At 36.9% G+C, this 27,049-nt stretch overlaps 1 protein-coding gene and 1 pseudogene across 3 annotated transcripts in view; both read right to left on the reverse strand.

Moving 5' to 3' along the window:
* Positions 1-27,049, reverse strand: part of GLG1 (golgi glycoprotein 1) — a 187,722-nt gene that overhangs the window by 92,673 nt on the left and 68,000 nt on the right. The window lies entirely within an intron of this gene.
* On the reverse strand, positions 882-3,197 carry LOC118932997 (STING ER exit protein-like; annotated as a pseudogene).

A 27,049-nucleotide genomic window follows, 5' to 3' on the forward strand; every position in this document is an offset into this window, starting at 1 on the left:
ATGTGTTAATCCAAGCTAGACCAGGGCAATAAAACATCCACGTATGCAGAAGATTTCTCTCAAAACAGGGGGGGTGAGGTTCTAAGCCTCACCTCTGTTGATCCCCAATTTCTCACCTGATGGCCCCCCTGCGACTGTGTCTGTCTTAGGTTGTTCCTCCCTTGAGGAATCTTACCCGTCTCTGGCTAACCAGTCATCTTCCGGGGCCATACAGGGAAATGTAAAGTTGGTAAGTCAGAGAGAAGCCATATTGTTTGAAAAGGTTAGCTTTTTACTTCTTTGCAGATTTAACTACAGAATTTTAATAAAATCCCAACACTAGTTCAATAAGTTTCCCATAAGGCAAATTAATATTTTATGCTAAACACATTATAGAGAGTGGTGATTTATTTACTGTTATTTACCTGTTGTGCTTCCCTAGTGAGTGGTAGGGTAACAGCTGGTAAATATTATATAGTTAATACTACTTCCCCCATCTTTAAACATTTTATTATCTTTGAAAAAGGAATAAGAACAGCTACTTAGAAACTGGAGACACTCAAGCACTGATCTATTCATAGTTTCTACACAGCTGAAGAAATTTACATCAAATAGACAAAAAATAGTATAGCAGACCCACATACAGAAAGGTTTAGAAAAATCCACGACTAGAAAGCAGGTCAGATGTATTCAAAGACCTCAGTGAAAGAAGGAATCATTGGGAAGCAACAAAAAGCCTTCTGCTGGGGTATCAAGATAGGAACCAGTCCATTTAGTTACCAAAAAAAGCTATTTTTTTCTCCTGATCTAAAAGTTTGCTTCCAATCTGGGTTCAGAGCAAGGTCCTGATCATTGAAGTGGCTGTCAAAGTCCTCCTCATTTTCACTTTCTTGGCTTCCAGTTCAGCCAGCTCTAGCAGCTAGCTGCCCTTTTCTCTTGCCTCTGCACTCGGCATTCTGTGCATTGGAGCCAGCAATGTCCCTAGCCTCAATCTCTTCTTGCTCAACCACAGACACAGTAACAGAGCTGACCCTGCTTCCATGTGTTTGTCTGTTTAGTCATCATCACCTTCTTAGGAGGCTTGTCTCTGATATAAATATTCATTTTCCCAAAACCTGGCCAAGCTTGACTACTGCTCCATCTACAATGAAAATCACAGGAGTATTCTTTAGCTGGGACTGACAGAGAGTGGCAGTCCATGCTTTCCACACCTCTTCTTGTGCTGTCATTCAATGTCTTCAGCCCTCAAAGATATACAGTCTCATCTTCAGTGTTACAAAATTTGAGGGCATGTTTGGCCGCATCAATAACATGAGCTCCATTGTGGGACACCATGGTCAATTTCTCTGTCCAGTCCAGTCCCAGGACTGTCTGTCCATGTAGTACTAGACATGGAGGGCTTCTCACAGTTGTCCTATTTCTCCCTGTCAGAAGATGGAGCAGACTAATGACCAGGATGCTACTCTAGGCATAGTTCAGAGGAGCAGCCTGAGAACTCAATGCTAAGAAAAATGTACAGTTACCTCTGTAAAACATGATGAGCTTTAAAAGAGGCAAAAGATAGATAGGCAAGACCCCCACAGACAAATTCAGGCCCATTTATTTGGATAAAGTCCCATAAGTTAAGGATACCTATGAGAGAATATATTCATAAACAACTCATGTGATCAGGGGTTAACATCCAAAATATATCAAGAGCTCACTCACACTCCTCAACACCCAAAAAACAAATAACCTGATCAAAAAATGAGCAGAGGACCTGAATAGACATTTCTCCAAAGAAGAAATACAAATGGCCAACAGGCACATGGAAAGATGCTCTACATCACTAATCATCAGGAAAATGCAAATTAAAACCACAATGAGATATCACCGCACACCAGTTAGGATGGCCAATATAAAAAAGACTAGGAACAACAAATGCTGGTGGGGATGCAGAGAGTAGGAACCCTCCTACACTGTTGAAGGGGATACAAATTGGTAAAACCACTGTGGAAACAGTATGGAGGTTCCTCAAAAACCTAAAAATAGAAATAACATTTGACCCAGTAATTCTATTCCTAGGAATTTAGCCAAAGAAAACAAAACCCCTGATTCGAAAAGATACATGCACCCCTATGTTTATCAGTGCACTATTTGCAATAGCCAAGATATGGAAGCAACCTAAGTGTCTGTCAGTAAATGAATGGATACAGAAGATGTGGTACATATACTCAATGGAATATTATTCAGCCATAAAAAAGAAAAGAAATCCTACCATTTGCAACAACATGTATGGATCTAGAGGGCATTATGCTCAGTGAAATAAGCCAGGCAAAGAAAGACAAATATCATATGATTTCACTTATCTGAGGAATATAAAAACAAAGCAAAAGAGAAGGAGCAAAACAGCAGTAGACTATAGACACTGAGAAGTGACTAGTGGTTACCAAAGGTGGATTGGAGGGGGTGGGGGTGGGACAGTGGGGGCCAGGCCTGCTGAACCACTGTGATGTACATTTGATTAAAAAAAAACACACACATACATACTCACAAAAATTAAGGATACCTAGTTCTTGGACAGGCTCACATCAATGTAGAACAGTGAGGGGGTTATGCTGAGGTCAAGACTTGTCTTATACCTTTAGGATGAAAAATACCCTTAATGCCCTTTAATTCTAATAAAGCATAAGAATACACACACACACAGAAGGAATTAACAAATGTTTCTGCTCTGGTTTAGATAGCACACTTATCGCAGATATAAATACTTTCAGCAAAATTTTCAGCTCTGTCCACTACTAATTCATCTTTGGCAAGGCCACACCCCTATTCTGAAAATATCACACAGCAATCTGGCTAACTGCTGGATTTAATGGCTGACCAAAAAAAAAAAAATAGACTGATCAACTCTTGACTCTATACATGAAGATGCTATGTCCCCAAATATACTTTGAGAAGTCAAATTATGTTATTTTTGCTTAAGAAAACGCTAAAACTAGTTAAACTGACCACATGGAAATTCAAAATTAACATAATTTATCATCTTTTGTGTTCAAAGCAGGAAACAACAAATGACAAGTAAGGATGTAGTAATCTAGTTATTGAACAAAAAACTGCATCACTACATTATGGCAGAAGGATACCCAGTGGATTATGGCTTCACAAATCTTAAAGTTTATTAAAAATATAAATTACAAAAACATGTCATTTTCTGTACTATAAGAAACCAGTGAACTCTTTCCACTATTATAACTATTATGGATTAGAAACAGAGGTACCTATAAACTCAAAAGAATGTTAAAAGATAATTGTAGATTAATGATACAAAAAAAAAAAAAAGAATGTTTAAAGAAATTTCTTTTCACATACAGAACTCAGTCAACCTTTTTATCAACTTACTATTAGGACTGCACAATACTCCAAAAATGCAGCGATTATTTTGTTAATAATAAGAATTTAAAATCCAATTATGGCCCTGCAAAGACTGTCTTATTTCTCCATTGTGAATGAATGCATTTCTCTGGAGCTAAATTATCCTCATGTGTGACTAATATTAGCAGGGAGGGAAAAGTTACCTCTCACCTCTCATTTTTTTCTCCCTAGAAATGACTTAAAAATCTAGAATCTAGTTTGGTGCTGGTAGGGAGCATTTTTACCTAATTTATGGGGGAAGGAAAGAGAGTCAGGCATTCTATCAAATGCTTGGCCAGATTCCCCTTTAAGCCTCAAGGGAAAGAATCTTGCACAGGTCTATCAACCTGGCTCCCAGCCATGGCCAGCACACAGCTGTAAACGGATAAAAAGCCTTATTTTCACTGCACAGCTGCCTGGATAGTCAGTTTTCATGCCCGTTACTGGAATGGCACCCAGAGCATTATCCTTTAGTCTAAAATGGCTAACATTTATAAGCTGTTTTGCAGGAAATTAATCAAAAAGGTCTTATTTCCTCTGAAGTGTAAGACTTTAAATACTATATCACTACTACAAAAATATAGTATCAAAATTCTTCTAAAATAGCTACTTATAGTACTTTTCTTATCTCATAAAAGCAGGCACAGCATAGTAGATCCCCTCATGTCATCATGTCTGAGAGGCAAGATGGTAGTAAAAATTATGGACTAGAAGCCAAAAGACTTGAGATCTGATTCCAGTTTCATGCATATTTCGTTGCTTAACAACCTCGATCAAGTCACAGCATTCTTTACACTTTAAATTTCATATCAATAAAACAGAGATAAATCCTGCAATACCCACCTCATGGCGCTATTATGATAGAATAAGAGTTATAAAAAGCCTTTGAAAATTATAAATGACCTTGCAAATATGTTACCCTGGCCTTTCATTCTTTTTTTTTATTATTAAGGTATCATTGATATACAATCTTATGAAGGTTTCACACGAGCAACATTGTGGTTACAACATTCACCCATATTATCAATCTCCCCACACACACCCCACTGCAGTCACTGTTCATCAGCGTAGTAAGATACTAGAGTCACTACTTGTCTTCTCCATGCTATACTGTCTTCCCTGTGAGCCACATGACCTTTCATTCTCTGTATATAATCTAATTATTTTAAACATCAAAAGCAACAGTACTGCTTTCTAGTAGGCCATGACTCATGCACACTAAGAATAAGAATCGAAAATACATGACATACATATTTGTTTGTATATGTATATATTATCTCTGAAAGTAAACAAAAGATTTATTTTCACATATGTACCCTTTTGTACTTCTTGAATTTTGTACTCTATGCAAAGAAAAAAGAAAAAAAAAATGAAGATAATTTCAGTTTAAGACATAGACAGTTCGAACAATTGGAATACATCTTCATGGCTGGAACACCAAGGAAATTTAATGATACATTCTTCCCAGTCCACATTTTTCTATTTCTTTCTCTGCCAGTGTCTATTTCAAAAGGGTTGGGGGTGGCAAAGGAAATACAGGCTATCTACAACCTCTGGAACACAGCACATAGCAATCTGGCCCTCTTAAGAGTCCTAGACTCACAGTTCTACTCTAAGAAAAACATATTAACCATTTTATGATCTAGTTTTCCCAGTATGGTCAATTTTCATTTCGGAGTTTTAGAATGAAAGGTGAAAATAAAATTCTCTGAAGGGCATTGCTTTAATAAGGAACAGAATGTCAATTCTCATATGGCAGCTTTTATATACTTTATTTACCATCTCAATTTGGAACAGCTGAATATAGTTACAAACTTGTCAAAGCAGTAGCTACTACAGCCAAATGCAAAATGTGAAACTAAACTAAAATAGAAAGTTTCCAGACATCTGACAATGCCATTAATGTTTATATCCAGCAAATCTGGAATGATTCTGTCAGTGAAGCTCAGTACCTCTAATCCAACAATGTTACTACTATAATTTTGAAAAGATAAAACCAACAACAAAAAAAGACATAAGATTACAGGATACAAAAAGAAAATGTCCCAAAATGAAACATAATTTCTCATGCCACATACACAAGTATCTAAAAATAACACATTTCTTCCACTGACCTGTGATATAATGATTTGTAAGAAATTTGTATTTGGTCATTCAGATGACAAAAATACATTTCTCGGATTTATTTGGTCTTCACCAACAGTTCCTAAAAAAAAATGCTTCAGAACCATAACAGTGAAATAAATGTCTTATTAATGAAGGTGACTTGGACTTGACATAAGGGCAGGGGCTGGTTACCAGTAGGCCAGCCAAATGATTAAAGGGTTGGAACTTTCAATCCCACCCTCAGGACTCCAGGGAGGGGCTGGAGATTCAATCAGCCAATGTCCAACGACATAGTAAATCATGACTATGTAAAGAAACCTCCATAAAACGCTAGAGGGCATCATTTTGGTCCTTTTCTTTTTGGAGAGCTCCCACACTTAGGGAACAGAACACTTCCCATGGAGCTAGGCCCATGAGGACAGAAGCTACTTTGTTAGGGACCTCACCCTACATTCCACACATCTCTTCATCTGGCTGTTGATTGATATACTTATCATATTCTTTAATAAACTGGTAAACGTGAATGTTTTCCCAAGTTCTATGAGCTGCTCTAGCAAATTAATTAACATAAGGAGGTGGTCACTGGAACCTGCAATTTGTAGCTGGTCAGTCAGAAGCACAGGTATGGGCTGGGCTTGCAACTGGTATCTGAAGTGGGGGTTAGGGCAGTTATATAGGACAGAGCTCTCAACCTGTGGAATCTGATACTATCTCCAGGTAGACAGTGTCAGAACTGAGTTGAATTCTTGAACAGGCTACCAGTGTCTGAAAATTGCTTGGTGGTGTGGTGGAGGGTGGGGGATCTCACACACACATTGGAGTTGGGTTCAGAGAAGATGATCAATGTGAGTGCACTGTTTACTCTAACTGGCATAAAGAGAAGCAAATAGGGCTGAGCTGACAGAAGGTGCAGAACTCTTTCTGCATAACCCAGTTCAAATGACTAGTACGTCTTCAGAGGAGAAGAGCTTTGATTCAGGGACTGGCTTTCCATCTGAATGAAGACAGAGCTATACTGCATAATTTTGAAGAATGTGCAAGTTTTAAAGCAGGACCCGGCAGGAGGACAAAAATTAGGTTACACGAAAGAGATTAAGAATATTTGAGTATTGGGAAATGGGGGTGTGTGAGTGCTGAATTCGGGGAAGAAGGGTACCTGGAACCTGAGCACCAATGGATGCTTAAATGGACTTGACAAGTCAAGGAGACACAGCAAATAATTATCATATAAATAGTCTCTTGACAGGGAATGACGTCAAGAAACTGAAATGCGCAAACATAATCACTACTGAAGACTAATAGACAAGGAGGAAGGTAAACATAAAATAACAGACAAATGTAAGGAAAACTAAATATAGTTAGTTAAGATAATGACAAATACAGCTACCGGAACCTACTGGATCAAAAGCTGTAAAGGATATTAAGTCCTGAAGCTCCCAGACTCATCAGAAGGTCATAGGACTAAAGGGGTAACTGGAGATAATATATCAAGAAATTTTCAAACTTTTGGGACTGCCATTTTACTATTCATGACAATCTGAGGCACCTCAGGCCGAACACCACTGACGTAGTCCAAAATCATTTCCCCAACTACCCCTGTAATACTCTGTCCCTCCATTAAGCCCAGAATGGGGAAGCATTTGCTCAAGGTCACAGAATCAATTACTGGCTGAATGAAAATCTTAAGGCCCCCATATAGATGTTATTAAGTATAGAAAAAAAATGAAATGAGCATGAAAACAGACCTGGGCAAACCTGAAACTTCATTTTGAGAGATTTGAAAACACAGCTGGAAAACAAATAAATTACTTCAAATATCAAAACTAAAACCAGTACCCCAATACAAAGCACAAACTCAAGGGAAAACCCACCTTTTCCTTTATTCTCCTATACCTCCATTGAAACAACACTTAATAACTATTTTCAGGAGATAGTTTATAACTAATCATGGTGTGTATTTAATACCTGTCTCAGGTTTATAGGCCTTTACTGAGTAGGCAAATCTTCTGATTCCCTAACAGGTCTAACCTTTCATCTACCTGATGATGTCTCCACTATATATTTTACCTGGAATCTAACACTTTGTTTGAATGACAACAAAACATTAAAATTTAGCAACCCATCCTCAACAAAATATTAGCAAACTGAATTCAAAAATTTATCAAAAGGATCACCCATGATGACCAAGTGGGATTTATTCCAGGGATGCAAGGATGGTACAATATTTGTATATCAATATCATATGCCCCATTAACAAAAAGGATAAAATCTGCATGATCACATCAATAGATGCTGAGAAAGCATTTGACAAAATTCAACATCCATTCACGATAAAAACTCTGAACAAAATGGGTACAGAGGGTACATACCTCAACATAATAAAGGCCACATACAATAAACCAACAGCTAACATCATACTCAATGGCAAAAAGCTAACAGCTTTTCCTCTAACATCAATAACAAGACAAGGAAGTCCACTCTCACCACTTTTTTTCAACAGTCACAGCATTATCACAGCAATCAGACAAGATAAAGAGATAAAAGGCATCCAAACTGGTATGAAGAATTTATACTGTCCTTATTTGCAGAAGACATATTATACATATAAAACCCTAAAGATTTCACCAAAAAACTAATAACTAAATTCAGCAAAACTGCAGAATATAAATTTAATACACAGAAATCTATGGCATTCTTATATACTAACAATGAACTAACAGAAAGAGAAATCAGGAAAGCAATTCCATTTGCAATTGCATCAAAAAGAATAAGATAGCCAAGAATAAACCTAACCAAGGAGGTGAAAGATCTGTACCCTGAAAACTGTAAGACAATAATGATATAAATTAAAAACATAAATACATGGAAATCTATCTCATGCTCATAGGAAGAATTCATACTGGCAAAATGGTCATTCTGCCAAAGCAATTTACAGATTCAATGCAATCCTTATCAAAATTACCATTTTCAATGAACTAGAGCAAATGATCCTAAAATTCATATTTAACCACAAAAGACCCCGAAAAGCCAAAGCAAACCTGAGAAAGAATAACAAAGCTGAGGGTATTACACTCCCTGACTTCAAGCTCTACTACAAAGCCATGGTAATCAAGACAATTTGGTACTGACACAAGAACAAACCCATAGAACAATGGAACAGACTAGAGAGCCCAGATATAAACCCAAACACATATGATCACTTAATATACAATAAAGGAGCTATGGACATAAAATGGAGAAATGACAGCCACTTCAACAACTGGTGTTGGCAAAACTGGACAGCTACATGCAAGAGAATGAAACTGGATTACTGTTTAACCCCATACACAAAAGTAAACTCGAAATGGATCAAAGATCTGAATGTGAGTCATGATACCATAAAACTCTTAGAAGACAACATAGGCAAAAAATCTTCTGAAAAAATCTTCTGAATATAAACATGAACAACTTCTTCCTGAACATAGCTCCTCGAGCAAGGGAAACAAAAGCAAAAATGAACACATGGGACTGTATCAAACTAAAAAGCTTCTGTACAGCAAAGGACACTATCAACAGAACAAAAAGGCATCCTACAGTATGGGAGAATATATTTGTAAATGACATATTCGACAAGGGGTTAACATCCAAAATATATAAAGAACTCAAACACATCAACATCCAAAAAGCAAATAATCCGACTAAAAAATGGGTGGAGGATATGAAGAGACAATTCTCCAAAGAAGAAATTCAGATGGCCAGCAGACACATGAAAAGATGCTCCACATCACTAATTATCAAGGAAATGCAAATTAAAACCACAGTGAGACACCACCTCACACCAGTTAGCATGGCGAACATTAAAAAGACTAAGAACAACAAATGCTGGTGAGGATGCAGAGAAAGGGGACCCTCCTACACTGCTGGTGGGATTGTAAATTAATTCAACCATTGTGGAAAGCAATATGAAGGTTCCTCAAAAAACTAAAAATTTAAATACCATTTGACCCGAGATTCCTACTTCTTGGAAATTTACCCAAAGAATACAAGTTCTCAGATTCAAAATGACATATGCACCCCTATGTTTATCGCAACACTATTTACAATAGCCAAGATATGGAAGCAACCTAACTGTCCATCAGTAGATGAATGGATAAAGATGTGGTACATTTACACAATGGAATACTATTCAGCCGTAAGAAAGAAACATATCCTACCATTTGCAACAGCATAGACGGAGCTGGAGGATATTATGATCAGTGAAATAAGCCAGGCGGAGAAAGACAAATGCCAAATGATTTCCCTTATTTGTGGAGTATAACAATGAAGCAAAACTGAAGGAACAAAACAGCAGGAGACTGTTACCAAAGGGGAGGGGTGGGAGAGGGCAGGCAGGTGGGGAGGGAGGGTGAAAGGGATAGGGGTATTATGATTGGTACACATACCGTGGGGGGGTCACGGAGAAGACACTGCAGCACAGAGAAGGCAAATGGTGAATCTGTAGCCTATTACTACACTGATGGACAGTGACTGCAACGGGGTATTGGGGGGACTCGATAATATGGGTGAATGTAGTAACCACATTGTTTTTTCATGAAAAACCTTCATAAGAGTGTATATCAATAATATCTTAATAAAAAAATAAAAAATAAGGACAAAAGTAAAAATAGGTTTTCTTTTTAAACCTCAATTTCAGGAGTAAAGTTTGTAGATACATATACATATTCTTAGTTACAGGAAGGCAACTTCAGTTTAAATAGTTCAATTACATTAGGATAAACTACAGTGAAGGAATAAATTAATTTAGGAAATTATGGGACAAAAATCTTATCCTAGTAGAAAGAACAGTCTAAGTCACATCACCAGGTTTGCTTAGCACAAACAGGTGTGTATGGAGTTTCTGTCTCCCCCTCAGCCTAATCCTTAAATCTAATATCCATATACAAATCCAGATGTGGTATCCATTCTGAACTTCATTTAGATTTTTGTTTTTAAGTAAACATCAGAGAATTAAATAGTTTGGGTTTTGTTCATTCATGTTTTAAGGTTCCAAACAAGCTTTGTATTTAAGTCCAACAGTTCAGAATCAGGTATCTTTAAATACGGAAACTAAGCCCATTGGTCATCTAAGATTGCTTTTCTAAATTTTACTTGGGAAATGTTTCTAGCCCCCCACTGGCACTCAGTGCACTTCTTTTCATCACATCAAACTCAAGTGATACACTGTTAAAGTAAATGCTGCTTGTCACCAACTGGTCAACTTAAATAAGATCAACGATTTGACAATTCAGTTTAAATGTCCTGGATCTTTCTGGGTTTGTTATTTTAAATCACTTGATAGCCACCTGTGAACAGGTAATACAAAGCAGTACAGAAGAGACCAGGGCTACCACCATAATTCTTCAAAATACACTCAGACCTTGTAACAGTATCTTTAAAATTATTATCATCAGAATCATTATTGTTCAGAAGAATATTGGAAAATTTAATGTCTAACACACAAGGTTTTGCTAAGGTCTCTGAATCTTTATACCAGAAATAGAGAAGATAAATATCCATGACTGGAGGAAAGTCTGCTATTTCAAAGACAGTATTTTAAATTCTGACATGTAATACAAATGAAATGTCTCATGGACTACAGAAAGAGGACAGACCAAATAACATAAGTGAGCCAGAGAACACAAACAAGCATTTTCCCAATTGAAATCTTGGTGAATAATCCACATCACAGAATTTGACTGGGGGAAGGCTCCAGGCATTATAGGGCGTACATATTCAGAAGCAAGAGATGGTACCTAATAACCCAAAACATTTTTGTTTCAGTTTAAAAACAAACAAACAAAAAAAGATGGGGGAGAATAGCAGATTTGGACAGCTCGCCCTCTAAAAATTTTGTTTTTGCTGCTAAGGATTTTTTTTTAGCTTTCTACCTAGATTCTCCTTATTTACATCTCAGAATGCAAGAAGCAAAGCTACATGCATTTCCATGAGACTTATCCTCTGTAATATGTACTAAATAAAATCCATGGGATGAAACATTCTAAGGCTTATTTAAAATTCACACTTTTGTTGTAAAGAGCACTGTACACACATCTGTAGATGTCTACTCTGAATCATCTGGTTATGAATCTTTCAACATTACCATTGTTGGGTGGCTAGTTACACCATTAGCGTAAGGAATTCAGAAGCACATACACATGCCAATTTATGATTCAGGACAGATTTTAAAATAAAAATTCAGGCTATGCTTCACACCAAGAAATCTTAGAATATTTAATCTTAATTAAGTAACTTAACTAAAAAGCCTTTATCCAGAATTTTAAGTTTTAAACTTTACCTCAAAATCACCAAACACACATTTTAAAACATAAAAAAATACGGGATAAATTTGGCCTAAAAGCAAGTTAATGACATTTGAAAAGAAAGAGAAGTGAATGCATTAATACTTCCTTTCCAAAAGGCTTGACACTGAACAAATGATCTCAACATCCATGACTTATCAAAATACTTTATTCAACTGGTTACTAAAATTATCCCTACTTTCAGAACAAAGAAACAGTGCATAAAAATAGTAAGTTGACTCCCTTGGTTTAAAACAGCCTCTTATGAGTTCATTTTGGGGCCATCAAAAATTCCTAAGTCTTTTTGGTTTTATTTTGTTTGCCTGCTCCTTTGGAGGTAGTACCTGAACTAAAAACAAAGAAATTCCGATAAATATAAGTTACTTCCTCAACCTTTTCCTGTTTTACTAATACCTTATTTAATGTAATTATACATCCTCTTTAAAAATCTCATTAAAAAGGAACAGCAGATTCTTTTTCCAAAGATGACTAATCATCTTCACCTTAGAATTTAAGCAGATCCAGCTTACACAATTAACTACCACCAAAATAAACCAGACACAACAAAAGTATCTTGCATGTGTCTTCTGGCTTAAGGCTAGTTTCCATTTATAACAATTCAAAACTTTTTTCATAGTTAGCTTTCTTTTTGTGTAGTGAGGAAAGCAACTGACTGGGTAAGACACTGAAGCTGTTAATCACAATTTCTATTCTACTAGTTAACTAGTGCTATGATTTGGGAGAAGCCAATCATGAATCCTCTGTTAGAATGTTTTGAATCCGAACCTTGGTGAAAAGTGAAAAACATATTTTTTCAAACCTTTCTCCCATAAAAAATTAAGCACCATACCTTTCTGAAATCTTCTGAAAATCCTGATAGTACAATTACCAACTTATAACATCTTACTTCTGTGAAAGAATACCCACTTCCAAATACAGGGATCATTTAAATAGTCTCTGATACCAAAAGTTGTATACTTGTGATAGTGATACATATACAGTACTGATTTAACAAACTGATTATAGCTTAAACTTGCGTTTTCAGAAGAATAATTCAGGATAAATATTCAAGGTTTTAAAGTCAATATTTAGTATCAGTTTCTGAATGAGAACCTGACTCACAGTGAGGCCTTTAGCTGCTCTGCCATTCTAAAAACATCTGCCACAGGATACTTTATTAAATGCAAACTAAGAATTGCAAATCTATGTTCTAATTTTTTGTGCAATCATGACATTCCAGAACAGGCAATGGCATAATTTTGCTGGGATAAATGTGGCTCCAAGTTATATCTACCTTGAAAGTCTTCCTGAAAATATTAGAATTCCAATGGAATAAATTATTTGTTGATCACAAAACCTCCACAGTCTCTGGCAGAATTTTTCTTAAGATAACTTACATATATAGACATTTCTGGAAGGCAGTAATCACAACTTGAACTACCACAATAGTAGGCACACATTGGCATTCTATATACATTTGTTATTTGGTTGACGGAAATCCTATCTGAACCTGTCAGCCACTGGGGTTACAATGAAATAAACAGCTCTTTCCAAACTTCTTCTTCTTTGCTGGTCTATTTTTCAGGCTTTTCAATTTTAGCATCAATTCTCTAGCATAGACCCCCAAATTATAACCAAAACTATGCAATGACTTCTAGGTGGAGAGAACAGATCAGAAAATTAAATAAAAATGCCAAAGAGCGCTCAGAAAGTTTAATCTAGTATTTTGGTTTCTTGATGGAAACACACCAGGATGGGGAAGAAGAGAATTACCAAATTACATTTCTGGAGTTCCTCTGCACACCCCTAAAGGAATTCATCATCTTTACTTAAATCTAATTCCTCCAGGAGAAACTACTCATCCTTCAAATGAAGCTTTTAGAAATGACCAAGAAAAAAAGTCCTACATGAATTAACACCAATGGATTAGACCTGGAGTGGAAAAAGAGACAGCTTCTGAATGAAGTTGCAAGCCTAGTTATCTCATGAGGACAACTTTCCCTCTTTAAACTTACCTTCTAAGAATTTCTAAATACTAGGCTGATAAAAACTGGTTACAACATATATATAAGGTAACTTTCTGCTTCAGAAATCAATCAATTTCATGTGAAATCTAGGTAAATTCCACTTCATTTCTTTTTTATAAACATCCATGTAGGAAAGTGTGGTGAAGCACATGGCAGTGACAGTGGATGAGTATCAGTCAAACTCATATAAGGGGCAGTAAGGTCCTGCACTTTCTTAGGCCTGTTGGGAGAGAAGAAATGTTGAAAGAGGGCCTAAGGAGTAAGGTAGAAAAAGAAAGCAGAACTAAAGAGCAAAAAGTGATTATGTCCCTAAGATAACAAATGGAAAAATAATTCAAAAGGGAAGAGGAAATAATAGGAAAGCCATCTCTTAGAAAGAAAAACCTCCTTTCCTTAGTCTCTCAAAAGTGGCTTAGAAAAGACATTCTTGCTGACTAGCTTCTACCAAGCCTAACAATTCATTTGATTCTACTCCCTGTTGCACGCTGTTCTTCACGAATTCCACTCAGTCTTCATGATGTGAGCGTCCTGAAAGTCTAAGTCCACACAGATTCTGCATAAAATTTAAAATGCTCATTATGCAACTAAAATTTACTGCTAAATAAAAAGGAACTTTACTTTTTCATAGAAGGAGAAGTACAAATTATTGGTACAGGCATACCTTGGAGGTACTGTGAGTTCAGTCCCAGACACTATAATAGAGTATCACAATAAAGCAAGTTAAATGGATTTTTTGGTTTCCCAGTGCATATAAAAGTTATATTTACATTGTTCTGTAGTTTATTAAATAGTGTGAGATACCATTGTTAAAAAAAATAATGTATGTACCTTAATTAAAAAAATTTTATTGCTAAAGAATGCTATCATGAGTATTCATTCAGTGAGTCATAATCACTGATCACAGATCACCATAATAATAACGAAAAAGTTTAAAATATTGCAAGAATTAACAAAATGTGTCACAAATACACAAAATGAGCAAAATGCTGTTGGACAAATGGCACTGACAGACTTGCCTGACATTCAGGGTTGACACATACCTTCAATGTGTAAAAAATAGTACCTGCAAAGCACAACAAAGTGAAGTGCAGTCAAATGAGGTGTGCGTGTGTTTACTTACTAAACAGGAAACTGCCTCTACCTGTCAAACCATTGCAAATAGAGATTCAATTTTAAGTTATGTGAATAGCAATTTTATTTTGTGAGAAATAAAGCTGTAAATTATGCTTCTGTTCTATAGAAAATGGAAAACTTGTTTTATAATAGAATGGAAAGGGGAGTTAAAAGCCAGAAGAATCTATGTTTTAGCCTTAAAATAATAATAAAAGTAAAGCTGATAAAAATAATTTTGATACCTGTTAAAGACACCTTGTTACTAAAACTACACTGAGTTTATTTTACAAATCTCAAAACCTAAAACCACAGCTAAGATTATAATTTACTACACTTCCTGTTAAGGTCTGATCTTGACTTACACAGATTCTTGACTCAGACATACGACATACCTATACCACTTAAAGTGACTACATGTTCTTGGAGTATGAAATTTTGTCTACTCTACCTCTTCATACACAGTGCCTAGTACAGCTAGCACAAAGTAGGTGCTCAATTATTTGTTTCAAGAATAACTTAACAAGGTTATTGAAAACTATGAAACATAATATAAATGATGAATAAAACCTATATGTGTGGCTTTATTTTCAGGAGAATTAGCTAATACTGGAAAGCCTTAATAGTAATTTTTTTTTAATAGTAATTTTATAAGGTTGAGAAACCTTATAACATTTGGTTGAAGGTCATAATGAACTAAATGACTGCTCTAGCATAAAACAGACAAAAAACAGGCAGAGGGCAGTTATTTGGAAAACAAAGTACACCTATTTAACAAGGGACAAAATACACAGAAGAGAGGAAGAACAGCAATTAGTCCTTTCTGTCTGTCATGTTCTAAACTCTTTTCATTACACAGAACTACAAATTTTAGCCCATTTTCCAACACTCATATCAACACCTAAGATCAACATTTGTAAACTCTTTTCCTTCTGAATATCTGGTCAGGGGAGGGGCTGAGTAGGCAAGGAAGAGATTATTAACAGGAGAGGACAGCTGTGGAAGGGTACTAGCACTGAAAGGGTACTAAAATATACTTAATTGATTGTATTCTAAAAAGTACATACTTTCCTTTCTTGCAATAGTCACTCAAAAGCTTCTTCCTGGAGTTGGGTAAGAGATTCCATTAAGTTTTGAGTATGTATTTTCATAATGTGGCCAAATGTTAAAGCTGGTAGAAAAAAGAGCTGTTAAGACTCAACTGATAGCGTGATGTCCTGGAATCTTAATATATCTTGGCCAATATGTTGGCTTAAAAAGATAAGCACATGGAGAGCAGCAGCTCTGCTTCATGCCGGGCAATGTCTCCACAGAGTATGGGGTTCCTAGTGTAACAGCAGTCATACCATATGGTGCTGCTTTTATTGGCATTGGCAGGACGGAAGCTGCCAAAAATTGAATGTGCTATTTTGGACCATGAAAAGTGATAAATCCCAAATTTAAAACACAGAATTATTTTAATTGAAAAAGATCCTTTTTAATTTAACTTCAAAAACACTGGACTTATAATTCAAGGCCTTAATTGGGTAGCAGTTCTTACTCTTTGACCTAAGATAAAGGCTCAACAAAAGACAAGAGATGGGGAATAAATTTGGCAGTTACTCCCTGAAAAAAAAATTTTTAAAGATGTAAACAAAGCTCTTTATAGTTACACAATAAATATAAAAGTACAATGCATAGAAACAGCTTTTGGAATACCACGTTTTGATAACATCAAACAAGGGCAGTAGATGTGAGAAGCTGAAAGACAGCTGATCAATAGGATGGATTCTCTATTTCTCTCTAGCCACTTCTCCAATTTTTGCCCAATAACATACCTACAACTACTCAAATAAGCTGATTTAGTATTTGAAGTTAGAGCAACCTTGGAAATATTCACGTTATATCCAACAGACAAACTATTTAACCCTCACAAACTCACCCCTAGATCTGAGTAACTACATCTAGGTTCTAAAAGCATTATCAAATGCTATATTGAGGCTGATAATACTAATTCCAGAAAAGCAATTTTTGAGTTTCCACACTTGTTTCAATGCCAACCTTTCCCTCAAGCCTGTTCCTTTTTCCTGAATCAGGTTAATTATAGGTAATAAAAATAGCTTTTAGTTTTGCCCTGAGCTGGCAAAATAGGTTTTATGAACTGCTTCATATAAGGCAAGAAAATTTTAAGATAAGGACTAGGTTGGATCTAAAATAACAAGTGAAAACACCACTTTCCTGCCCACCCAACACCTTGAACACCAACAAACACAAATTATCTAGAGTAAGATAAACTGTAAACTCAAGTAACTTCACCTAGAGAGGGATTCCCTCCAGCCAACCCAAATATGTACAAGCACTCTTACAAAGTAGCTCCTGTGGTTCTCAAAGTACATCAAACTAGCACTGGCAAACTTTGGGACACCTACCCCAGACCGGTAAATCTATGCCCAAGGACGTTTTCAGGTGATCTGAGGTGAGAGGATAGCAGACCTTATAAACAAAGTGGTTTGAACTGTATGGGTCTACTTACATGCAGATTTTTCCCCATAACTATACTGGAACACTTTTTGGAGATTTGAGCCAATTTGAAAAAAATGTTTTTTCTCTAGCTTACTTTGTTCTAAGAATACAGCATACAATAAATGTAACATGTGAAATGGGTGTTAATTGATTGTTTACACTATCAATCAAAAGCAAGCTACTAACAGCTAGGTTTTAGGGGAGTCAAAAGTTTTATGTGGATTGACTACAAGGTGGGTTGGCACCCCCTAACCACCATGCTGTTCAAGGGTTAGGGCTTTGGATGTGAGACAAAGTATGTCAAATAAACTGCTTAACAGCAGTGTAACAACTTTGGTTTTTTCTGTCATATTTGCTGTTATAATTTCCTAATGCCCAGAAATTATAAATTAATCAAAGGCTTATGACAGGAGAAACTGAGAAGTGCTTTTTGGGTTTTACAGGATTAAATCTTCTCATTCCTTCAAGTGCTATATCTTCTTATTTATCTATTTTCAATAAAAGAAAACACAGCTTTAAAGTGTTAATTGATGATTTGTCTGCAGTTGTGTGTAGAGGGAGGTGGGGGAATTTGCCTTTAGGTGTCATGATAAAGGCTATATTGATGCTACATAGCTAATTTCAAATGTTTGAGGTGAATCATGTACCAGGAGAATTACTGAGGAGGGGAAGGAGGAATATGGAAGGAAAGGCAACTTTTTAAAAATACTTTTTCACCTGTAGGCTCTTAAAACTCTTACAAATTAGTCCAAGTAGACACAACAGAAGCTGTAGAGTAAGAATTACAAGGAGAAAAAACTGGCAAACACCTTTTCAGTTTTTATTTTCCTATCAGTCCTTCTTCACCTTTCCTCCTAAGAATTAGATTTTAACCAAATAAGTTTGAAGTGTGTACAGTTTGAGCCACTGCTATGACTTAGTTTGGGGGATGTGGAAAACAGGCTACATAAAAATTTTTCTGAGCCATCAGAAGTATATTTATTTGAGATTCATATTGTTTTCTATTGGATGGACTGCCATCTTTTCCTTCAAGTGTCTTGATTTAGGGAGATAGGAACTCAGCTAAGTTATACGTCCTTTTGCTTCATCCTGTGCTTTGGTTCTAAGATCCTTTGCCAGTCTTGAAAACATTTAACTACACTAGCCTGTAAATCAAGGAATTTAATTCCTAGGGAAATGAAACAGGACAGTGGAAGACTGAAAAAATAATTGCCATCGAAGCTGGGCCTTTGAAGATGAGGGGGAATATCAACAGATGAAAAGAAAAGAGATTTCAGGCATAGAGAACAATATTTACTCCTTCAAAAGCATAGTTTACTCTGATAAAGGTGATGGAGATGGAATGTTGAATGTAACAGTCATGGGCACTCATGGAGCTTACATCTGAGAGCACTGAGGTGAAGAACAAAAAGGCAGACATCTAAAATAATGGCAAACTTTGCTGTGAAGGAAACAAACTAAGAAATAAATAACAGAAAATTTACTTTAGGTGGGGAGGACCAAAAAATCTATGTGGAGATGTCATTTAATCTGAGATCTAAAAAGAGAGATGTAGCTGTAAACTGTGGGTCAGAGAGGCAGGTGTATATGGAGAGCATCCTAGAAAGAAGGAACAGCATACTGGAAAGAATCTAGCATGTTTTACCAACTAAAGAGGGCAGGTATGGGCAGAGTCCTGTGAGAAGTATAGTGGCAGAAGATGAATTCAAGAATAAAGTGCCAATAGGGGGAGGATTAAAGATGGCAGCATGAGAGCAGAGACAGAGGCTTCCTCCTAAAACTGGATGCAATTAGAAAATATAGTTGGCGCAACTAATCCTGAGAGAGCAACAGGAAAGAGGACGGCGTCAGACTGCACACACCTGGAGAAAAGAGCAGACCTCACCAAACCGGGTAATGTACCAGAGCTGTGGCTCCACGGGACCTGAGCCCTTCCCCCACCCAAGCTCACGGGCGGGAGGAAGAGAAATGGAGCAGGGAGGGAGTGGAAGGCTTGGGACTGCTGAATACCTAGCTCCGGAGATCTGCCCTGGGAGCACAAACCTACATTTCACGGTGCTTTCATGAGACTCACATGACTACCAGATTGGAAAGTTAATACAGGCAGAGTTCCTGGGGAGACTGGGATTCTGGCCAATTGTGCAAAGCAAGGATCCATATCCGGCTGCTCTGGGACAAAAACTTCTACCTGTGTGCCTGGCCCACTGGCTCAGGCAGTGGAGACAGGCACAGGAGCCAGGAGGCGGGGAACAGCTCTTTCCTACCCCCAGGCAACAGTACTGCTCCCCTGTGACCCCCGACATTGCTTCAGGGGCTGAGCAGGTCCAGAATAGAGCTTCTGGACACTAGAGGGCGCCATATACAAACATGAAACACCAAAGGAACATTTTCCAGAGTAAAATTATTAATACAACTCCCGAGAAAGATTTAAATGATATGGACCTCGTGACTCTTCCTGAAAGGGAGTTCAAAATAAAAATCATCAACACTCTAATGGAGGTACGGAAAGACATCCAAAAAATCAGGAATGAATTCAGGTCAGAGATCCAATCGTTGAAGAGCACGATGGAGGGTATTAAAAGCAGGTTGGATACGGTGGAGGTGACAATAAAAGAAAGAGAAACTAGAGAAGAGGAATACAAAGAAGCTGAGGCACAGAGAGAAAAAAGGATCTCTAAGAATGAAAGAATATTGAGAGGACTGTGTGACCAATCCAAGAGGAACAATATTCGCATTATAGGGATACCAGAAGAAGAAGAGAGAGAGAAAGGGATAGAAAGTGTCTTTGAGGAGGTAGTTGCTGAAAACTTCCCCAATCTGGGGAAGGAGATAGTCTCTCAGGCCATGGAGATCCAAAGATCTCCCAATACAAGGGACCCAAGGAAGACAACACCAAGACACATTGTAATTAAAATGGGAAAGATAAAGGATAAGACAGACAGCTAAAAGTAGCCAGAGACAGAAATAAGATCACACACAAAGGAAAGCCCATCAGGCTAACATCAGATTTCTCAGCAGAAACCTTACCAGCCAGAAGGGAGTGGCATGATGTATTTAATGCCATGAAGCAAAAGGGCCTGGAAACAAGATTACTTTATCCGGCATATTATCATTTAAACTTGAAGATGGGATTAAACAATTTCCAGATAAGCAAAACCTGAGAGAATTTACCTCCCACAAACCATCTCTACAGTCTGTTTTGGAGGGACTGCTATAGATGGAAGTGTTCCTAAGGTTGAATAGCTGTCACCAGAGGTAATAAAACCAGAGTAAAGAAAGAACAGCTAACTACGAAGCAAAGGGAAAATTAAATTAACTACCCCAAAGTCAATCAAAGGATAGACAAAAAAGTACAGAATTTGATACCTAATATATAAAGAATGAAGGAGGAAGAAAAAGGAGGAGAAATAGAAAAGAACCTTTAGATTGTGTTTGTAACAGCATACTAAGAGAGCTAAGTTAGACTCTTAGATAGTAAGGAAAGTGACCTGGAACCTTTGGTAACGACAAATCTAAAGCCTGAAATGGCACTAAGTACATACCTATCGATAACCACCCTAAATGTAAATGAACTGAATGTACCAATCAAAAGACACAGAGTCACTGAATGGATAAAAAAACAAGATACATCTATACGCTGCTTACAAGAGACTCACCTCAAACCCAAAGACATGCACAGACTAAAAGTCAAGGGATGGAAAAAGATATTTCATGCAAACAATAGGGAGAAAAAAGCAGGTGTTGCAGTACTAGTATCAGACAAAATAGACTTCAAAACAAAGAAAGCAACAAGAGATAAAGAAGGACATTACATAATGATAAAGGGCTCAGTCCATGAAGAGGATATTACCATTATAAATACATATGCACCCAACACAGGAGCACCAGCATATGTGAAACAAATACTAACAGAACTAAATGAGGAAATAGAATGCAATGCATTCATTTTAGGAGACTTCAACACACCATTCACTCCAAAGGACAGATCCACCAGACAGAAAATAAGTAAGGACACAGAGGCACTTAACAACACACTAGAACAGATGGACCTAACAGACATCTATAGAACTCTGAACCCAAAAGCAACAGGATACATATTATTCTCAAGTGCACATGGAACATTCTCCAGAATAGACCACATACTATGCCACAAAAAGAGCCTCAGTAAATTAAAAAACATTGAAATTCTACCAACCAACTTTTCAGACCAAAGGCATAAAACTAGAAATAAATTGTACAAAGAAAGCAAAAAGGCTCACAAACACATGGAGGCTTAACAACACGCTCCTAAATAGTCAATGGATCAACGACCAAATTAAAATGGAGATCCAGCAATATATGAAAACAAATGACAACAACAACACCACAAAGCCCCAACTTCTATGGGACGCAGGGAAAGCAGTCTTAAAAGAGGAAAGTATATAGCAATCCAGGCATATTTAAAGAAGGAAGAACAAACCCAAATGAATAGTCTAATGTCACAATTATAAAAATTGGAAAAAACAGAACAAATGAGACCTAAAGTCAGCAGAAGGAGGGACATATTAAAGATGAGAGAAGAAATAAACAAAATTGAGAAGAATAAAACAATAGAAAAAAAAATCAATGAAACCAAGAGCTGGTTCTTTGAGAAAATAAACAAAATAGATAAGCCTCTAGCCAGACTTATTAAGAGAAAAAGAGAATCAACACACATCAACAGAATCAGATACGAGAAAGGAAACATCACGAGGGACCCAACAGAAATACAATGAATTATTAGAGACTACTATGAAAACCTATATGCTAAGAAACTGGAAAACCGAGAAGAAATGGACAACTTCCTAGAAAAATACAACCTTCGAAGACTGACCAAGGAAGAAACACAAAATCTAAACAAACCAATTACCAGCAAAGAAATTGAATCGGTAATCAAAAAACTACCCAAGAAAAAAAACCCCGGGCCAGATGGATTCACCTTGGAATTTTACCAGACATACAGAGAAGATATAATACCCATTCTCTTTAAAGTTTTCCAAAAAATAGAAGAGGAGGGAATACTCCCAAACTCATTCTATGAAGCCAACATCACCCTAATACCAAAACCAGGCAAAGACCCCACCAAAAAAGAAAATTACAGACCAATATCCTTAAAGAACATAGATGCAAAAATACTCAACAAAATATTAGCAAACCGAATTAAAAAATACATCAAAAGGATCATACACCATGACCAAGTGGGATTGATCCCAGGGATTCAAGGATAGTACAACATTAGAAAATCCATCAACATCATCCATCACATCAACAAAAAGAAGGACAAAAACCATATGATCATCTCCATAGATGCTGAAAAAGCGTTTGACAAAATTCAACATCCATTCATGATAAAAACTCTCAATAAAATGGGCACATAGGGCAAGTACCTCAACATAATAAAGGCCATCTATGATAAACCCACGGCTAACATCATACTGAACAGTGAGAGGCTGAAAGCTTTTCCTCTGAGATCGGGAACAAGACAGGGATGCCCACTCTCCCCACTGTTATTCAACATAGTACTGGAGGTCCTAGCCACGACAATCAGACAAAACAAAGAAATACAAGGAACCTAAACTGGTAAAGAAGAAGTTAAAATGTCACTATTTGCAGATGACATGATATTGTACATAAAAAAAACCCCAAAGACTCCACTCCAAAACTACTAGAACTAATATCAGAATACAGCAAAGTTGCAGGATACAAAATTAACACACAGAAATCTGTGGCTTTCCTATACACTAACAATGAACTAATAGAAAGAGAAATCAGGAAAACAATTCCATTCACAATTGCACCAAAAAGAATAAAATACTTAGGAATAAACCTTACCAAGGAAGTGAAAGACCTATATCCTGAAAACTGTAAGGCACTCTTTTTTTTTTGGTATCATTAATCTACAATTACATGAAGAATATCATGTTTACTAGGTTCCCCCCTTCGCCAAGTCCCTCCACATACCCCTTCACATTCACTGTCCATCTGTGTACTAAGATGCTGTAAAAGCACTACTTGTCTTCTCTGTGTTGCACAGCCCTCCCCATGCCCCCCATGCATTATACATGCTAATCGTAATGCCCTCTTTCTTTTTCCCCGCCCTTATCCCTCCCTTCTCACCCATCCTCCCCAGTCCCCTTCCCTTTGGTAACTGTTAGTCCATTCTTGGGTTCTGTGATTCTGCTGCTGTTTTGTTCCTTCATTTTCCCTTTTTTCTTATACTCCACATAGGAGTGAAATAATTTGGTACTTGTCTTTCTCCACCTGGCTTATTTCACTGAGCATAGTACCCTTTAGCTCCATCCATGTTGTTGCGAATGGTAGGATCTGTTTTTTTCTTACGGCTAAGTAATATTCCATTGTGTATATATACCACTTCTTCTTTATCCATTCATCTACTGATGGACATTTAGGTTGCTTCCATATCTTGGCTACTGTAAATAGTGCAGCGATAAACATAGGGGAGCATCTGTCTTTTTCAAACTGGGGTGCTGCATTTATAAGACACTCTTACGAGAAATTAAAGAGGACATTAACAAATGGAAACATCCCATGCTCTTGGTTAGGAAGAATTAATATTGTCAAAATGGCCATCCTGCCCAAAGCAATATACAGATTTGAGGCAATCCCTATCAAATCACCAACAACATTCTTCAACGAACTAGAACAAATAGTTCAAAAATTCATATGGAAACACCAAAGACCCCGAATAGCCAAAGCAATCCTGAGAAGGAAGAATAAAGTGGGGGGGGGGGGGCGGCGGGAATCTAGCTCCCCAACTTCAAGCTCTACTACAAAGCCACAGTAATCAAGACAGTTTGGTACTGGCACAAGAACACAGCCACAGACCAGTGGAACAGAATAGAGACCCCAGATATTAACCCAAACATATATGGTCAATTAATATATGATAAAGGAGCCATGGACATATAATGGGGAAATGACAGTCTCTTCAACAGATGGTGCTGGGAAAACTGGACAGCTACATGTAAGAGAATGAAACTGAATCACTGTCTAACCCTATACACAAAAGTAAATTCAAAATGGATCAAAGACCTGAATGTAAGTCATGAAACCATAAAACTCTTAGAAAAAAACACAGGCAAAAATCTCTTAGACATAAACATGAGCGACTTCTTCATGAACATATCTCCCCGGGCAAGGGAAACAAAAGCAAAAATGAACAAGTGGGACTATATCAAGCTGAAAAGCTTCTGTACAGCAAAGGACACCATCAACAGAACAAAAAGGTACCCTACAGTATTGGAGAATATATTCATAAATGACAGATCCGATAAGGGGTTGACATCCAAAATATATAAAGAGCTCATGCACCTCGAGATCCAAAAAGCAAATAACCTGATTTAAAAATGGGCAGAGGATATGAATAGACACTTCTCCAAAGAAGAAATTCAGATGGCAAACAAGCACATGAAAACATGCTCCTCATCGGTAATCATCAGAGAAATGCAAATTAAAACCACACTGAGATACCACCACACACCAGTAAGGATGGCTACCATTCAAAAGACAAACAACAACAAATGTTGGCAAGGTTGTGGAGAAAGGGGAACCCTCCTACACTGCTGGTGGGAATGTAACGCAGTATGGAGGTTCCTCAAAATGCTCAAAATAGACTTACCATTTGACCCAGGAATTCCACTTCTAGGAATTTACCCTAAGAATGCAGCACTCCAGTTTGAAAAAGACAAATGCACCCCAATGTTTATTGCAGCACTATTTACAATAGTCAAGAAATGGAAGCAACCTAAGTGTCCATCAGTAGATGAATGGATAAAGAAGATGTGGTACATAACAGTAGATGAATGGATAAAGAAGATGTGGTACATGGAGCTAGAAGGTATTATGCTCAGTGAAATAAGCCATGTGGAGAAAGACAAGTACCTAATGATTTCACTCATATGTGGAGTATAAGAACAAAGAAAAACTGAAGGAACAAAACAGCAGCAGAATCACAGAACCCAAGAATGGACTAACGGTTACCAAAGGGAAAGGGACTCGGCCAGAGGGATGGGAAGGGAGGGATAAGGGCAGGGAAAAAGAAAGGGGGCCTTACAATTAGCATGTATAATGTGGGGAGGGGCATAGGGAGGGCTGTGCAACACAGACAAGACAAGGAGTGAGTCTACAGCATCTTACTACGCTGATGGACAGTGACTGTAATGGGGTTTGTGGGGGGGGACTTGGTGAAGGGGGGAGTCTAGTAACCAAAATGTTCTTCATGTAATTGTAGATTAATGATAATAAAATGAATTTTAAAAAAAGAATAAAGTGCCAATAAAGAGTTTGGATTTTATTTGAAACACAATGAGAAAGTGTTTTAGGAAGTTGACAATGGGAGAGACATGATCAAATTTATTTGGTCAAAGAGACATTGTTTATTCACCACTTTTCAAAAAAATTCTTTTTTTCAATAAATTTTGAGGTATGTGTTATAAAAATAAAGTTCACACATTTTAAGTGTATAGGCTGGTGATTTCTCACAATTGTACATATTTGTGTAATCACCACCACAATCAAGATACAGACATTTCTATCCCCCAAAGTTCATTTGTGCCCCTCTACAGTCAACCTCTCCTGTCCCCACCCCTGCCTCAGATAACTAACCATCTATTTTCTATCATAGTAGATGACTCACTTCTTTCTATTGAAAATGTCATATGAATGAAATCACTTCAGTGTTTATCCACTTTTACTCAGCAAAATGTCTGTGAAAGTCATCCATGCTACTGTATCAGTAATTTGCTCCTTTTTGTTCTAGAGTGGTACTCTTTGTATAAATATGCCATAATTTATTTATCCATTCACCCACAGACAAGACAATTAGGTTGTTTCCAGTTTTGGCTATTATGAATAAATCTGCTTGGAACATTCCCATTCTTTTTATGGGAGTATGTTTTCATTTCTACTGGGTAAATAACTATGGCTGGGATTTCTGGGTCAGATGTTAGGGCATGTTAAAATATAAGAAAATGTGGAACAATCTTCCAAAGTTGTTGTACCAATTTAGACTCAACAGTGATGTATGAGAGTTCTAGTTGCCCTACCTCCTGGCAACCACTTGCTTGGGTTTTTTATTTTAGCCATTTTAGTGGTTAGTAAATGGTATCTCATAGTTTTAATTTGAATTTCCTTGATGAGTAATAATACACAGAATTTCTACATGTGATAAGTGGCTATTTTAATATTTTTTTGTAAAGCATTGTTCAAATCTTTTTTTTAAAAAAATTGAGTTGTTTATTATTACTGAATTTTAAGACTTCTTTATTTATTCTAATTAAACACATCACATGTCAGACACATGTTTTACAAATATTTTCTCCTCTATGGCTTGCCATTTCATTTTTTTCAATGGTACCTTTTAGGAGCAGAAATTTTAATTTTTTTTATATTTATTTTTTTAAATTATGGTATCATTAATATACAATCACATGAGCAACGTTATGGTTACTAAATTCCCCCTGTATTGTCCCCACCACATACCCCATTACAGTCACTGTCCATCAGCTTATTAAGATGCTATAGAATCACAACTTGTGTTCTCTGTGCTATACTGCCTTCCCCATGCCCCACACTACA

Source organism: Manis pentadactyla, chromosome 15 (assembly GCF_030020395.1).
Source record: "Manis pentadactyla isolate mManPen7 chromosome 15, mManPen7.hap1, whole genome shotgun sequence".
Lineage (NCBI taxonomy): Eukaryota > Metazoa > Chordata > Mammalia > Pholidota > Manidae > Manis > Manis pentadactyla.